Source organism: Gossypium arboreum, chromosome 9, assembly GCF_025698485.1.
Source record: "Gossypium arboreum isolate Shixiya-1 chromosome 9, ASM2569848v2, whole genome shotgun sequence".
Taxonomy (NCBI): Eukaryota; Viridiplantae; Streptophyta; class Magnoliopsida; order Malvales; family Malvaceae; genus Gossypium; species Gossypium arboreum.
The window spans coordinates 8569201-8588994 of record NC_069078.1 but is presented as its reverse complement, the minus strand read 5'-3'; positions in this window follow the sequence as shown (position 1 = coordinate 8588994).

Sequence of the window (19794 nt, the reverse complement as noted above, 5' to 3'; positions counted from 1 at the left end):
AGAGATAGAACAACAGAAAATTCCACAAGAAATTAAGGAACAAGTAACTGTTGTAGAAACACAACCATCGTGTAGATCTTTAAGGGAACGCCATACACCTGAGAGATATGGATTTCTCATTACAATGCATGGTGACGTTCTTCTTATAGATCAAGATGAGCCTAGAACTTATCAAGAAGTGGTGACGAGCCCAGACTCTAAGAAATGGCTTGAGGCCATGAGATCTAAGATGGATTCCATGTATGAAAACCAAGTATGGACTTTGATTGACCCACCCAAAGGGGTTAAACCCATAGGGTGCAAATGAGTTTTCAAAAAGAAAACTGACATGGATTGTAATGTACAAACATACAAGGGGCGATTAGTTGCTAAAGGTTTTCGCCAAATTTATGGTGTTGACTATGATGATACCTTTTCTCCTGTAGCTGTGTTTAAATCCATCAGGATCTTGTCCGCCATAGCTGCATTTCATGATTATGAAATCTGGCAGATGGACGCAAAACAGCTTTCCTTAAGGGGAAACTTGAAGAGGATGTGTAAATGACACAACCTGAAGATTTTGTTAATCCAAAGGATGCTAGAAACATATGTAAGCTACAAAGATCCATTTATGGATTAAAGCAAGCTTCTCGAAGTTGGAATCTTCGTTTTAATGATGCAATCAAAGAGTTTGGTTTTATCAAAAATAAAGATGAGCCATGTGTTTACAAGAAAGTTAGTGGGATCACTATCACATTCTTGGTACTGTATGTGGATGACATACTTATCATGGTAAATGACATACCTACCTTGCAGTCTATTAAGACTGAGTTAGGAAGTTGTTTTTCTATGAAGGCTTGGGCGAAGCCACTTACATATTAGGAGTCAAGATCTATAGAGATAGATCAAGACGACTACTAGGTCTAAGCCAAAGTACATACATAGATAAAATATTGAAAAGGTTTAACATGGAAAATTCTAAGAGAGAATTCCTACCTATGAGACATGGTATTTCACTCTCGAAAGAAATGTGTCCTTCAACTCTACAAGAGAGAGAATGCATGAGTAAAATTCCATATGCTTCTGCTATTGGATCTATCATGTATGCCATGTTATGTACCCGTCCAAATGTCTCATATGCCTTAAGTATGACAAGCAGGTACCAAGTAGATCCCAGTGAAGGTCACTGGACCACAGTCAAGAATATCCTTAAGTACTTGAGAAGAACTAATGACACGTTCCTAATACATGGAAGTGAGGAAGAGTTAAGTGTAAAAGGTTACACTGATGCCAACTTCCAAACCAACAAGGATGATTCTCAATCTCAATCAGGTTTTGTGTTTTGCCTTAATAGTGGTGCTGTGAGCTGGAAGAGTTCAAAGCAAAGTACAGTAGTCGATTCTACAACAGAGGCCGAGTATATTGCAGCTAGTAAGGCAGCAAAAGAAGCAGTTTGGATCAAGAATTTCATCACTGGACTAGGGGTTGTGCCTAGCATATCAGATGCTATAGAACTCTGTGTGATAACAATGGAGCCACTGCACAAGCTAAAGAACCTAGATCTCACCAGCGATCCAAACATATACTTAGGCACTACCATCTTATTCGAGAGATTATCGATCGATGGGATGTAGAGATATGCAGAGTACCTACAGATGATAACATTGCTGATCCCCTGACCAAGCCTCTGACACAGCAGAAGCATGATTGTCACACTAAGTCATTTGGTATTAGATATATGAGTGATTGGTCTTAGTGCTAGTGGGAGATTGTAAGAGTATGCCCAAAGATCAATCATGAGATGATTGTAATAACATACTTGATTTACCATGTTTATTGATATAAGGCGTTGCCATTATTATTTTAGTTTCTTTTCTATGTGTATAAATAAACTGTTTTATAATAATGTCTTGAGAATAATATGATTATTCTTAAAAGGTCCTTAGTCAAGTATTATTGTTGACTAGGACAACAATAATGCATTAAGACTAACATGTAGTTGATTGATGATAAAGAGTTGTCATTGATATGGAGTGTCAAAATCAATGCATGAATATGTGTGTTAGAGAACAACATATTGAACTGACTCGCAATGAGTATGTTTCTTGGATTATTATGTAATTGTCACAACATTACTCATAGTGATTAATATGTATATGATCCTCAGACTTGAGATCATCATTATGCCAACATCGTGAGTTGTATATTTTGATACAGTCAAATGTACACCATAACTAGTTGTTTTATAAAGGATGATGTTGGATATACCACAATCTATGTAGAGGGATATGGTTGATCAATATAGGATAAGTCCCTCCTACATAATGGGAGTAATATCTTAGGCCACTTGATTGAGTGAGACTAGAAATGCATGGCCATGCTCAAATAAGTTGATATGAGATGTCATACTTATTTGTGTATCATAGTCTACTCAAGGTATCAAGAAACATGGGATGAACTATGCAAGTGTGACTATTCCATGACTTGTGTCCATTCCAGAGATAAATGACTTAAGGATTAATGCATGAAAGGTTAATCACAAAAGGTTATGTCGAATCATGGCTTCTTGTAATTTAGGTAGCAATGATGTATTACTAGGTGCCACTCATTGTTTGTAACATTAGAATCATTCTAGTATTATTGCTAACGTCATAAAAACCTACAAGGTCACACCCTATGGTTGAAATGAACGGAATAAAACATAGTTGGTATTGTGTTTGGTTGTCACATGAATTAAATTAATTATAGAATTAATTTAATTGGGCAATCAAATATCGAACATATTATATGTACAAGGATGTTGTACACATAAGGAGAACATAATTCTATTAATATGTGAATTTGGTTCAGTATATAAATTTAAATAAATATAGTTTATCAAATCTTTATTATAATTAATGTAATTATAATTTTCGGTTAAAACATTATTATACTTATTTATTTTAATTATGATTATTATGTTCAGATTAAAATTTAATAAATTAAGAATTAGTTATATGCATACCAATTATAAGGGGAGTTATATATAGAAAGTGAGAAAAACCCTAAAAAGTGAATATATATATACAAACTCGAAGCTTTGCTACAAAGTCTAGCAGCCATCAAGCAAAATATATCTGAAAATAGTTTTGGGGATTTCTTCCTTTCATTGTCAACTGGGTGGATTACGAAAAGGTCGGGATCATAAAGATTGTGGCTTGGATACGAAAGCAAAATAGTATTCTCATTGCCGAGGCTTCACTGTCTACTCAGATTGAAGTTTCGGTAATTTCGAAACCTTTTTCACCCCGATTCGTTCCTCGCACATGGATCCATGGTTTGGATCGCCGGAATATATATTTTCGTTTTCGTTGTGCCATGGGGGCACAAGCATTCCAACACAAGGCACACGGGCGTGTCTTGTAGCTGTGTGAGCAAGTTAGTAGCTATGCCCTATTTTGACACGGCTTAGACACACGGGCGTGTCTAAGGCAATATGAGGCACACGGCCTGTTCATACGGGCGTGTGACCTTTGAAAAGTTGAAAATTTTATAAGTTCTAAAACTTTTATATGTTATCAATTTAGTCCCGAATGCACGTTTAAGTAGCGTATGCTCGATTTTATGTTCTTAATGAATGTGAATGAATGACATTTATTGTAATGATTTGATATTTGATATATGATTATTTTGAATTGTGTTGTGGGTTAAGTAATACCTCCTCACCTATTCCAGCGACGGTTACGGGTTAGAGGTGTTACATTTCCTTTCTTTCAGTTATCAACAGGTTGATTTGGTCCTTGATCTATACGTTAATACATTCAGTTCATCAATGACAACATTTCAAACTTTAATTATTTTGAAATTAGACAATGCAGGTTAGTTGAATCGAGATACAAGAATATAAAAAATGAAACTTATAAAGAACAAGATTTGAATACACTTAAATTCAAAGTCAGTTAATCAAGAAAGCTCGAAGCTTTTCTTTCTTCTATAGAGAACAATGTTTTCGGGGAAGGAAGACGAGAATGAGACTCTCTTTCCATCCACTTTAGCCTATAACACTTAACATATTTTTTTCATCGTTAAATGAAAATTAGCAGGTATTTCCACTAAACATTGACACAACTGGTATGACCATTCAAGAGCAGTTATTTCCCACTTTGAACCTTGAACAATTTTTATTAAACTCATTTGACCAACTATTTACTAATTCATGTGGTTTAGTCCGTACACTTTCATTTCTAACAAGCTGACTGAATTTACCAATTCAAACATCAATAAAACAATATAAAAAACTCATAAATATTATTAAATAATATTTACTGACACTATCATCAGAAATTGTGGTCCCTAACTATTGTTTCTGACACCGTAGAAAATTAGGTTGTTACAACTCTCACCTTTAGAAAATTTCGTCCTAGAAACTTTATCTGTAAAAAGGTTTGGGTACTGAGATTTCATTGATTCTTTTTTTCTCATGTAGCCTTTTCTATACCATGTTGATTCCATACAACTTTCACTAACTGAACACATTTATTGTAGAGTTCTTTTACTTCCCAAGCCAGAATTTTCACCAGTTCTTCACCGTAAGATAAATCAAGTTGTAACTCAAAGTCATCTGGAGAAATTACATGAGAATAAAACATTGTTTCAGTTTAGGTTTTATTGCTATAAATATTAGAAACCGGCTCGATTTTCAAAAATTTTATTTTCTGATGTGTAAGAAAATTGTTTTAGAATTGAATTTTTTTCTAACACAAAATGCCGCATGTTCTTGTATTTAGCAACCTCAGATGAACAATAGTAGCAGTCCTAGTGAAAGAAGATGGTGGCCATTGGCATCCCATCCATTATGTGAGCAAATCATTCAAGATGGGGAGCTAAATTATTCAAGGGTTGAAAAGATAGTGTTTGCCTTGATACTGGCAGTAAGGAAGCTTTGTCAATATTTCCAAACTCATCTGATCTTGGTGTTGTCAGACCAACATCTCTAGGACATTTTTGGGAGATTTGACTACTTAGGTTGAATGATAAAATGGAGTGTGAAACTTAGTGAATTTGGCTTGGAATTCTTGCCTAATAAGACCATCAAAGCTCAAGCCTTGTTGACTTTATGGATGAATGTTCCTTTTTGAAAGGCTTTGAACTATTTTTGAGCCTGAAAACCCCTGTAAGTCAGGAAACACCCTCATCTAAGAAACCATCCATTGTGGAACCTTTCATGGAAAGCAAAGTATGGACTCTTCATATTGACGGGTCAATTAGAAAAAATGGATCCGGAGTTGGGATCTTATTGGTCATCCAAATGGTAATGAATAATAGTATAGGTTTTCTTTTTCCTTCTCTACTTTGAACAACACGACAAAATATGAGGTGCGCATAGTAGGTCTAGAGTTGGCATAAAAATTGAGAATTTGTAAATTGCATGTTTGCATAAACTCTCAGTTGGTGGCAAAGCAAATACATGGTGAGTATGAGATTCGAGAGTCTACTTTGGCCAAATGCCATGGTTTGGTCAAGAGCTTATTGGCTAAGTTTCCTGAAGTCCAAGTTCAGAAAGTCCCTATAATTGAGAACATTTGGGTAAACTCCTTGTCCAGATTAGCCTCCTCAATAGAGATCAAGCAAGGAGGTAAATTTTTGTTAGAGTATAAAGAGAAAACAAGTTATGTCACATCCTGAAAAGTCCTCAATTTGATGAGATGGGTTCTTACCCTTTAGTAAAATTCTTAACAAATGAAGAGATACCCTCTGATCCCAAAGAACAAGCCAAACTTCGTGCAAAGTTGCAAGGGACATTCTTATTTATGGAGTCTCTTTTAGAAAGTTTCCTACAACCATTCCTATGATGTCTTAATACCTCTGAGACAAAGTATATTTCGGGGGAGATACATGAAAGGATCTGTAAGCACTATTCAGGAGCCCAAGCCCTTGCGCAGAATGTCTTCCACCAAGATTATTGTTGGCCTACCCTTTAGAAGGATGCCATGGAATTCGAGGCCAAGTGTGAACCATGTTAGAGATTTTCAAATCCTTGGCCCTTTTCAGCTTAGGGTTAGATATGGAAAAATTTTAATTTTAGTTTTTTAAATTTTTATGTACTTATAAAGGGTAAGGACCAAATTAATAAAAAATTGTAAATGTTGAGGGCTAAAAAACTATTTCACCTTTGACATCATTAACTTTAACTACAAAATTAGATGGATGGACCAAGATTTTTTTAAAAGAAAGTAGAAGGAATCAATGTCTCAAAATTAAAATATAGTGACTAAATTTTAAATTTTAAGAGAGTACAAGGACCTTTGACATATTTAAACCATTAAAATAAACACATAAAATCCCATGCAATATACATGATATTAGAAACTATTTAAAAATAAATAGATTAAATTACTTTTTTTGTTAATAAAATATCATTGAAAAATTAAAATAAAAAATTGTTATTTACTTATCAGAATGATTTCTTACCATCACTATACCAAATGATTTTCTACATGTAAGAAACAATGATTCCAAGACTACAATTCCAACGATAAAGTTAATAAATATTGTTTAATAATACTTACGAGTTCATTATATTGTTTTATTGATGTTTGAATTGTTAAATTCGATTAGCTGGTTAGAAATGAAAATGTACGGACTAAACCCTAAGAATTAATGAATAACTAGTCAAATGAGTTTAATAAAAATTTGTTCAAGGTCCAAAGTGGTAAATAACAACTCTTGCATGGTAGTGCCGGTTATGTCAATGTTTAGTGGAAACACTTGTTAATTTCCATTTAACGATGAAATTACGATGTTAAGTATTATAGGTTGAAATGGATGGAAAGAGAGTCTCATTCTAGTCTTCTTTCATCGAACACATTGTTCTTTGTAGAAGAAAGAAAAGCTCTAAGCTTTCTTCATTAATCGGTTTTGCATGTAAGTGTTTTCAAAGTTAAGTGTTTTCAAAGTCTGTTCTTCATGAATTTCATGTTTTTGAAATCCTTGTATCTTAATTTAGCTTACCTAAATATTTAATTGTAAAATTGTTAAAGTTGAAAAGTTGTAATTGATTAAATGAATATGATAACATTTAGATCATGAACCAAATCAACCAGTTGATAACAGAGGGAAAGGAAAACTCCTAGAATAGTCTTTGATATCCTGTTTTACTCCTATACCAGGTAAGTTCATAGGATGTTGTTATGTTTATTTATGATATATCTAAATGTGATTGCAAATGGAAAATGTTAGTAAACTTGTATTAGTAAGGTGAGAAAATATGTTAAATGGTAAAAAGGTCTAACTATGTGTGTGTATTGCCTGATTGATAAAATGATACAATTGGCATGCCAATAGGGGTATTTGTGCTCTGTACGGGAAGAAGAGAGATGTGAAAAAGATGAAAGAATTTTACTAATGTTTTCTGAATCCTGCATTAGTTGCTAGTTTCCAATTTAATCTCTTCAGATATTATGGTTAGCTTACGGGCTTTGCACTATGTGCATCTGATGTGTTATCAGTTGGAAAGCTCTTATGAGCAGTATGGTGTGTTATCAAGGGTGAATATTTAGCCTATAGGCTTTGCACTATATGAATCTAGCATGTTATCGGTTGGAAAGCTCTTATGAGCAAATTGGCATGTTATCAGATGGTTACCCACATATTCTTTCCTGTTCATGTTAATTCATCGAGCTAAATGTTTCTGGAATAGAAATGTTGATGGTATGAATTATATAAATTGAAATAAGATATGAATGGGTAATGAAATGCTTGGGATATGATATATGTTTGTATGCAATGCACTCACCCTATGCATGTGAAATGTGATGTCAGGGTAAAGATTTTAGTTAAGTTATATGTGTGTTTGAATTATTTGTGAGGTGAGTTTAATGTTTTAAACCTATGAACGTACTTAGCATATTTAATGTTTACATCGTTTACATTTCCCTTCCCTGTAAAGATTTTGGCGGAACTGACAGGCGGATTGATCTACAACTCAAACTATCCAACTTCTGTTTGGTAGAGTTATTTTAACTCTACGCTGGGTCTAGTGGCATGTATTTAAGGTCTACCCTATGGAAATTGAATGAGAGTTGAGTGTTGATGTATTAAACATTATATATATTTATATATATATATATATATATATTAAAGTGCTCTTTCGTGATGCTTGTTCAATGTTGGCGTAGACTATTCGTATCCTTGAAATGGAACTAATTGCATGTGTTAATTATGTTAACTTATTTTAGATAACTAGCGGACTGTTTGGCCGGATAATCATAAATTTATAAGAACGCATGGCAGATAGTCATTTGGTGGATAGACTGTGGATGAACATTTTTTTGATGGCGTGTTTTGTTTAAAAGTTTTTGTATGTAATTATAACACCTTTAAAAATAGATTTCCTTGATGGTTTTTTTATGTAAATGTCTCTGTTTTACAATAGCATCCTCTAACTCGGATTTGACGATCGAGTTGGGTGAGGGGTGTTACAATCACAATTTTAAAAAATTGATTAATAAAACAAACAGGTTAATTTTTTTATAATTTTAATTAATACTTTTCATATATAACAAACATTATAATTTAACATTCCTAATACTCATATTCCTATCAACCATATTCTATTAAAATCCTAAAATGAATGAGTATTAAATCCCACCTTAGGTCTGGTGCACCTTTTAATAGATATAAAACATGTCGAGAAGGTTTGACGAGGTATTGTTATGTCACTACTTTTTGTTTAAATAAACAATTTCTTTATCACTAATATATTCAATTTCATCAAAATTCACCACTACTTTAAAATCATGAAAGGTTAAAGTCTTCACCTATAAAAGTAAAAATGATTTATTATATTTTAATTAATTAACAATAAAAATGATTAATATGTAATTTACCTTTTGACCTTGTGCAAATGTATTGAGTTGAAATTTGAATTTTTTGTTTGTACCTAGTGCCATAAGGTTAGACCTTTTGTATCACAATTCGTGCGACCTTAGACGATTTCTTCGATCCAAATGTGCCTAAGTCAATTTAACTCTCGTGAAGTAAGAATTCTCGATAGAAATTCTCCAAGGCATAAAAAATAAGCGGAAGCAACTCAAAAACAAAAGAAAGCTCGAAAGAATATAATAGCCACAGAAAAACAATGCAAACAAAGTATTTGAGTAAGTGTTCTCAATTAGTATTTACTACTAAAGGATGTAATACAATGAGATGATTACAAATGAGGGGGAAACTCTCTATTTATAGTTGAGCTCCCCAAAACCCAATGGTACAGCTAGCTTTACATCGACGAACGAGATCAAAGCCTATCTATAATTAAGGGATTAACATAATCCCCAAATATTACACAATCAAATCTTATCAAATTATAATCTCCTATAATCTTCTAATATTACTTTTTATATTTACCAAGGTAGCCCTAATTTATAATAAGTACTTCACTGGACCACCAAGGCTTCAAATAGATGGGCTTCACCACTTGACCTTTGAATCGGGCCAGTTCAAGTGGGTTAAATAAACCCCATTTAATAGATTTTACTCCATGGGATGCTCTTTGTGCAATGGCCACAGGCTTTGAACTATGGCCAATGACATTCTCCCCTACCCATTCTCTTAAAGCCCTCATTACATCCTTGGGAATGGCACTAGTTTAATTTGCCTCGAAACTTTCTTGATACCTTATTCGTTACCAACTAGCCTCTCTATTGGGTATTCTAGCCCCTTGGACCTTAACCTCGACTTTCGTTGTCTCCTAACTCGAACTGTTTCGCTCTTTGGTGCATCTCTTTTGTAAGAGCCCACCAATCTTACTTGCCTAGATCGGGATCCCCTTAATCATCACAAATAGGCTTTGGCATACCAAAATTGAACATGATGTTAACCTTGAGTATTCCCACTAATTTTGGTTTGTAAGTCCTTCGACTTACCTGTTTCAGAACAATAAAAGTGCCCTTGTGTCTTCGCTAAGCCAATGGTAAGTCAAAATGAAAAACAATAGATAAGTGTTTGAGATGTATCTCGCTCATATCAGTTACTCGCTCCAACTGCCCAGTTTGCATCACTACTATACCCCCTAAAGTCTGATTCACAATCCACCTCTCTCTTAGGAGGTAGCTCCACTGATGACTCGACTGGCTTTATATTTGTTTGTCGCGCCTTTAGCATTTTCGATGAGGTTTTCGTGGCATTCCATTCTACTAAGTTGATGTTCCTCCCATACGAAACATCCTTTACTAGCTGGATTGTCGAAAATACCTCGATCTTAACCCTCATGTCTCGATTTACCAACACAACATATCGTGGTTGCAGATCATCAAAGATATGATTGCAATTGACAGAAGGAAAAAGACACGCCTTAATCCTATCAAGGAAGTTTAAGCTAAGAACAAGGTTGTAATCATCTAAGTGGATTACCTTGAAATCTTCCTTGCTCTTCCACTCGCTGATTTGTAGCTCCACTCCTTGTGCTATTACAACAATTGAGACCTCTTCGAAATTTACCATCTTGATCTTCTTAGTCGATTTTCTAATTGAGATACCAATTTTTCCCGTGACTTTCTTTGATATAAACAAGTCTGATGCTCTCGTATCAACTAGAGCACTCCTTTGACTTGCGGTGAGTAACACCCCCTACCCGTATCCATCGCCAGAACAAAGTACGAGGCATTACCGAGGAGTACAAAACACTTACAGATAATTTAAATATATTTTCATAACAACTTGTCTCGATTTCATACTATTTCATATTTAAGCTTTACTCACCAAAGTATTTGAAATTTCATCTTTATGCAAATAGCACACATGAGGTACATAATTCCATAATTAAGAATGAACACATTTATCAAACATATTCCACATTCATATATCAATGTCTCACATTTCCATATATCAATAACCGTCATTCTTGTTTTTCAGATAATTATGTGTAACCATTGATAAGCATGCAATTCACTGTTTCTTCCTGTCAATCATAATTTCAAATGACAAATTAGTGTGAATCAGCTCAACCTCATTAGGTGTTTAAATTCTGTCACTTTGATTCACATACTCATAATTTACTAACATATCCTGTCAAACACAATCTCTAAATGATAAAATCACATAATTGAGCTCAATAATAATAATGATAACATTACTTACATTTCTTTTTCCACATGTTACATTTACGACTTACCAACTTGTCCATTCAAGGAACAACTTACGGATTTGAGTACATCGTGATCTGAAGCCTGAAATCAAGCTAAAGCACATAAGTGCTAAGCGGGCTTAGAAGGCTAATCAAGCACATAAGTGCTAAACGAGGCTTAGAAGGCTAATCAAGCTCATCGAGTGAATGAAACCCCAAAAGGGTTAACTGAAACTCATATGAGTTAACGAAAGCTCGTAAAAGCTAAACGGAAAGCAAACACGAGAATTAGCAACAAATGCTAAATCTCGGTTTACTTGGGTAATTTACTGTCAATTCATCTTTTTCACTGAAAGATTGTACTCATTTCCTGCATTCCGTTCCTCCGAAATTCTCAGTTCAAATTCATAACTTTTGTACATAATTTACTTATTTTCAACAATTAACATACATAAATATTAATCACCATTCATAAAATAATATTGAAATTTAATAATATTAACAAATGGTCACTAAATTTAGTTATATAAACTCACAAGTTCGATTTTTGTATTATAGCGATAATCATAATTTCATAATAAATATTTCAAATAAAACATTATATCGTTTCTAATTCAACACTTATCGATTATAATCGGGCATGTGATCAATTTATACACGAGTCATTCATATATTTTTGTATATTTTTTCCGGTAAAGTTTATATCAAACTTAACATAAATTATATTCCATGTACTTATTCTTATTTTGTTTATCTATCTTCATAATTATTTCATACAACTATTTTGTACATTTATTTCCAAATGACCAGTTCTTGTAAACATTTCACACAACTATTTCATATAACCATTCGTCATCTGATACATATTACCTGAATATCAATTGTTCAATAGATGTTATCGCGTCTTCCATCCACAGTCTTATTTATCTTTGACATGATGCCATAGTGTCTTTCAACTATGGTCTTACTCATTTTCTATCATGTTGCCATGGTATTTTTCAACCATGGTCTTACACATTTCATGTCACGCTGCCATGGTATCTTTCAACCATGGTCTTATTCATTTCCTGTCATGTTGCCATGGTATCTTTCAACCATGGTCTTATTCATTTCCCGTCATGTTGCCATGGTATCTTTCAACCATGGTCTTACACATTTCATATCAGGTTGCCATGGTATCTTTCAACCATGGTCTTACACATTTCATATCGAGAGCACACTCCATGAACCTCATCCTTACAATGGATTACCACCAGGCTAAATCACAGAATATAAACTCATAGAGTATTGTCGGGATTACCGGTCCGAGTTAAATCCCACGCAACGACAATTACTCTAATGAGCTTGGATCTGAATTACCACCCGAGCTAAATTCAGACCCTAATTTGGATTACCCGTCCGGGCTAAATCCATTTACACGTATTCTTCGGGAGGGCTATATCAGGATAGGATCACCCGTCCGGGCTAGATCCTTTTTACCGTCAATTCCTTTTCAGAGATCCATCGAAATTTCCTTTTATTCAACCGGGATTTCTTCCCCTTTTTATCAAATATATCAATGTTCCATCAATTTTCATACAATGAACATTCAGATTATTTTCACATCAATAACATACATTTTAAGCATTTAAGAATATAATTCAAGTTACACGAACTTACCTCATTGCTTGTTTGTGTTTATAAATTCATTAATCCGATATCTTTTCTTTTCTACGATCAAGGCTCATATTTGAGTCGTCCAGATCTTTATAAATAAATTTGATCATCATTTTCATTCATTTCATATTCTAATGCATTTACTTAATGCTCTAGGCAAAATTACCATTTTGCCCCTAAACTTTTAATTAATGACGATTTCATCCTTAGGGTCAGGGAAAATAAAATTCTTCCAATTTAATCCTTATTTCCAGCTATTATTCTCATATTTATTGATAACAGTTCATGAATTCTATAAAATATCAGAATTTTCCATAATTTCAACACTTTTCAATTTAATCCCTAAAACATGTTTTCCCCCGATCTTGAACTAAATTAATAATTTCATTCAATTTTGTAATTTAAATAATAAAATAATCCATTTCATGCAATTTGGTCATTTCTGACATTTTTACAAAATTTCCCATAAAGTTTTACTTTTATTCAATTTAGTCCCTGAGCCTAAAATATACAAATTAGCCATGTTAGATGAATATTCATACATATTTTTCCTCATCCTCCTCTCCATTCCACATCCTTAATGTAGATAACACACTTGTAAGTAACATTATCCATAATTTTTATTATTTACTTTTATGAATATTCAAGTTGTCTATCTGTGTCATAGTCACTAAATTATTTATATCTGGAGCTCTAGAACTCCAAATTAAGATCCGCTAATTTTCCCTAAAACTATACTCATATATCTTCTTACAACAAAATTTTTAGAATTTTTGGTTTAGCCAATAAGTACAGTTTATTCTTTAAAGTTACCCCTGTTCTTCTATCCGATGATTCCGGCCCTTCTTCACTAAAATTAATTATCTCCTCTTACAAATTGAATGATGTTCCGTTTGTTTCTATTAAAATATACTCATTCAGGATTATAAAAATATAAATTTAATCCCATAATTATTTCTATCTAATTTTTTATGATTTTATAAAGTTAGAATAGGAGAACCCGAAATCATTCTGACATTGTCTAACAAAATTTATCATATCTCATGATTTACAATTCCATTGCTTACATTATTTCTTCTATAAGAAACTAGACTCAATAATATTTAATTTCATATTTTATTCATCCTCTAATTCCATTTCTACAATTTTTGGTGATTTTTCAAAGTTAGACTACTGCTGCTGTCCAAAACAGTTTTAGTGCAAACTGTTGATTTCCATTTTGCCCCAAATTTCACAATTCATACAATTCAGTCCTTGCTCAATTAACCCCTCAATTAAGATAATTTTATCAATTAATACTTTTCCTAAACATTATAAGTTATTTCATAACTATTGAATTTCATAATTTCCACATAAAACTCTAACTTCAAAATCTTTTACAATTAGGTCCCAAACATTCACTTTCTATTCAATTCTTACAATAAAATCAACATATAAACAATTTAAAGCTCTAATTCCAAGCCAAATCATCATATACTTCCATCGCATATTCATAGAAACTTTCAATTTCTTTCATAGAATCAAAAACTAATGAATTCAACAATAGGACCTAGTTGTAAAAGTCACAAAAGCACAAAAATTTCAAGAAATAATCAAGAATTGAACTTAATTGAAGTAAAAATATGAAAAAACAGCTTAATAGAACTCTTCCATGGCGTTTTTATGATGAGAATGCAGAAAAATAAAGAGAAATCTAGATAATTCCACTTTAGTCCTAGCTTTATTAAGTAAATTTTGCAATTTTCCAATTTTGCCCTTAATTCTCCTTATTTTCTTGCTGATTTCATGCCCTTCCCGTCCAGCCCAAATAGACCTTGGGTCTATTTTCCTTTTAAACCCTCTTTCTTTTATCAATTAAGCTATTTAATCATTTCCCACAATTTTGCGTTTGATACAATTTAGTCCTTTTTGTTCAATTAACTATCAGAACTTTAAAATTTATTGACGAAACTTTAATACTAACATATTAACACTCCATAAATATTTATAAAAATATTTATGGCTCGATTTAAAATTCTCGAGGTCTCGATACCTTGTTTTCGATTCTAATTATTTTAATATTTATTTTTAGTACACTATTCACTATTTCAAAATTTTTCCTAACTTCACTTTTAATTTATGCTCACTAAATTAATAATATTTCCTACTCATTTTTCGGATTTAGTGATCTCGAATCACTGTTCTGACACCACTGAAAATTAGGCTGTTACACGGTGTTTATGTTTTCAAACATCAGCCCTACCTGCCTGTTATTCCTCTTCGCAGGAGTGAGTATCATTTATCCAAGCTTTGATAGCCTTTCCTCTTTAGGCTTCGCTTCCTCTCCTTTGTTGGTAGCGACGAACTTGGATCGCTTTGGGAAGTCCCACATCCAATGCATATCACTAAACAAGAAGCACGTTAATGGCTTCTTCTTGCCCTCTTTGACCTTCTTGGCTTCAACACCACTTACGATTGAACCAAGTCTGTAACACCCCTAACCCGTATTCGTCGCCGAACTAGGTTCATGAGGCATTACCGAATAAGAAGCACAAATCCGAACATTTAATATTCACTCAAGTTAAACTCATTTATAATTAAAAATTATATACATATCACAATTCAGAACATACATTGATTTATATCTTACATAAACAAGTCACAACCAAATTCAACATATTACCTACTACATATAATGCATTTATATACACAGCATTAACTATTACCAACATGATCAAACATACTTCTAATACCACCATTGTAATTATGTATAGCCACCAAATCACATACACATTTTTATAACTTAATAATCCATAATACATATCTTAAACCACATACATATGCGGCTTAGGTCATAATCAATTTGAACTTGCATGCTTTACAGTTTAAATACTAATCGAAACATTCAAATGACATATAAACATGTCTTAACTTAATTCATAAATGGACACCAAAATTTCTATCACTCATGTATCTTTCTCTTTACCTATTAATTCAATTACAAGACCAAACATTTATATACAACCTAATCAATATAAATATGTATATATGCATGATATGCTTTTACCCTAAAGCCGAAACCACACTTCACAATTGAGCACCAAAAGTATGTATACCAAACAGACAACCAAAATATTCAAGAAACACATACATTATTTACCATATAATCACCGAATTAATCAAATTAAATCATAAACAACTATCACTTAAATTATAATCCAATCCATATTATCCATCATAACTAATTAACATACCAAAAACATATTATAATATTTTACTTTCATAGCCAAATCTTGCTACCTAAAATCACATACATATTCCAAAACTTTCATCATCAAGTACCAATGAACATGTTCATTAAACGTTTTTACTAAGAACTTTCAAGACCAAATTTAAACATAATAAGCAAGCCATTTTCAAACATATAGTACTTAATACATATATTATACATTCATGGAACATAGCATATTAATCAAAATGGACTTGAAACATTATCATATTAGAACCGAATTCAAGCATAGAAATAAGCCATTTTCGCATGGCTTTTATACAAAACCAACATTCAGCATTTTTAAATTATGTTCCAGCTTATACATGCCATAGTTCCATAATGCATTATATCAAATACTGAAAATGGCCGATAGTGTGATAGACTTTACTCATGATCTCCGAGCTTGTAACTTAATTCCAAAATCTATAAAACAAAGACAAATATATACACAAAATAAGCTAACTTAGCTTAGTAAGCCTTAAGCAAATTAAACAATTAAGGTACACCAACATCTTAATATTAAATCATATCAATCAAATAATTCAAATTATACACTTGTAATCACATTCAACCTCAAACTTTTAATTCCATTCATATATAACTTATACTTTCATAGAATATTTTCTCCTTGGCCGAATGCTCTTATAATCAAAGCAATTAATTATAATCCAACCTTCAAATTCAAGATGTCATTATATAACCAATTGCACATACACTCATATACACAAGCTCAAAAATCGTATTATAACATCACGTACACGAACTATCCATATGGCCAAATATACATAGTCTTGTATACATATATTCACAAACCAAATTCCATAATATTCATATCATTTGATAATAAAACCAAATACACATTCCATAATCACATATATACTTCATTTGCATCACACATGATTTGTAATAAATCATCAAGTTACTTATTTACGTTATATTAAATAGGTAATAAGTTTATCCATACTTGGCCATTTAGCTCATTTAATGTATTCAAATACCACATCAGCATGAATTCTTTTAAGCATAAGCTTTTAACAATTCACCGGCATAAAGCCTGCTAGGCATAAGCCTGTATCACACACCGGCACAAGGCCTGATAGAATCAAAGTCTGATTTTATACACTGGTAATAAGCCTGCTAGGCATAAAGCCTGATTTAATTCACCAGCACATTGCTTGCTAGGCTCAAAGCCCGAATATCACTATTATAAAGTCATTTCATAAACAATTCATATATCGAATTGTCCAGATATTCCATGTAGTTCATACGAACTTTCAGAGGTTTTAACTCAGTCGAATAAAACTCAACCACATTCTTTCTATGTTTAACCACATTCGGCTACTCTACTATAAATCTATAAAATTCGAATCATCATATTAAACCATTTTACATTCAAAATACACGATGTTTAATTGCTTAAAGACTTACCTTGGATATCGACGAACGTTGTAAATCGACTATTCGACTATTTTTGCTTTTTCCCAATCCAAGTCTGATTTTCTCTTTTCTTGATCTAAATTGACATAACTTAAACTTATTTAATCAAATTCATTCAAAAACACATAAATGGACAAATTGCACTCTTGCCCCATACATTTTACACTTTTAGCAATTTAATCCAAAATTCACAAAACACAAAACAAGCATAATTTGCCCACGCCATGCTTGAGCCGAATACTCCCCATACACATACAAGTCCTCACATTTTATTTATTTCACAATTTAGTCCCTTAATTTATCATTTTTCCAATTTAGTCCTAATTACTCAAAATCATCAAAAACTCTAATACAAAACATGTTAATCTGAAACATATCTTCCATATTTCATCATCAAACAACAAAAATCACAAGCTCTCATCAATGGTCTAACTCAAAATATTCATCAAAATAAAAAATTCAAGCATGGGTCGGATAGTACTCGAAGCAACGATCTAAAAAATGTAAAAATTATCAAAAACTGAAACCAAACTAATAAAATAGCTACAAAAAAGCAATCCTCACTAAGTGCTTGAGTAGATGATCTCAATTAGTATTCACTACTAAAGAATGAAATACAATGGGATGATTACAAATGAGGGGGAAACTCTCTATTTATAGTTGAGCTCCCCCAAATCCAATGGTACATATAGCTTTACATCGACAGGCGAGATCAAAACCTATCTACAATTAATGTATTTACATAATCTCCAAAGATTACACAATCAAATCTTATCAGGTTATAATCTCCTACAATCTTCTAAAATTACTTTCTATATTTACTAAGGTAGCCCTAATTTACCATAAGTGCTACACTGGGCCACCAATGCTTCAAATAGATGGGCTTCAGCACTTGTTCTTCAAACAGGTCAATTCAAGTGGGTTAATTGAGCCTCATTTAATAGATTGACCTCCATGAGACGCTCTTTGTGCAATGGTCTTGTAATATCCTGATTTTGGGCCTATCGGAATAGTGGTTTCGTGACCACAAAATTTGAGATAGAAATAATTATTTTATGATTATTTTAAGGTCTATGATATGATTGCATGATTGTGTGAAAATTTCGTGAAAAAATTTTATGCATAAAGTGCTTAAATTGAAATTAGGGACTAAATTGAATAATTTGCAAAACTTGCATTCTAGAAGTTTCTAGTATGAAATTGTTTTGAAATATTAATTAGGAGGTATTAAATAGAAATTTTACCAATTTCTAAGTCTATGGACAAAAATTGGACATGGATGGAATTTTTGGAAAGTTTAGTAGTAAGGGCATTTTGGTCATTTAGGGGTAAAATGAATTAAAATACAAAATTAAAAGCCAATTTTTCTCATCTTCAACCCCATGGCCGAATATAGCAAGGAGAAACCATGGCTAGGGTTTTCAAGCTTCCAAGCTCGATTGTAAGTCCGTTCTAGCCTCGTTTTAATGATTTTTACGTTTTTGGAGTCCCTAGCTCAATTAAGCTTATGCTAGCAATAATTCAACCTAGGGTTCATATTTGGAAAAATAACCATAGGTGAAATTTGTGTATTTTGGTGTTTTATGATAGAATATGAGGTTTTAAATTATGTTAGATAACTTGTGCTACTCGGTTTTAAGCGAAAACTAGCAAAAGGGCTTAAACGGTAAAAATACCTAATAGTCATAAGTACATGTTAGAGTGAGAATTTGATGTTTCCATAGAAGGGAAAAATGATCAGCATGTCATAAAACATAAGAAAATAGGCTGAAGTTTAATTTACGAGCTTTGGGGCAAAAGTGTAAATATGCAAAAGTTTAGGGACAAAACTGTAATTTTTCCAAAATATGATTTTGGGTCAATTTGAATAATTTGAGTCCTAATTAGACTATATTTTAAATGATAGAGCAAGGAAAACTGAAATTCGGGCTAAAATGGAAAAATACCAAGTTGTGGACGAAATGGTAAAAGTAGCCATTTTCGCATACGAGGTAAGTTCATGTGTAAATAATGTAGCATAATTGTTATTTTTAAGTTATTGATGTTAATTATATGATATGCTGATTTTTTTTATCGTGAAATATTATGCTTTGTGGTTAATGTTGAGTAATATGCAAATTATGTTTACTACTTGATAAATATGAATTGCTACCGAGTATCGGTTCCGATATTCCATGGAAGACGGCAATGTGAGATCGAGGAAAAAAGCCCGTTTGAACCTTAGGAATAGATTTGGATACAAGTGACATGTCACTAGGATGGTTGAGCATCCGAACTCGTTGAGTTGAGTCCGAGTTCACTTATGGATGCGAATGTCCGAACTCGTTGAGTTGAGTCCAAGTTTGTGAAATGTAACTAGGCATCCTAACTC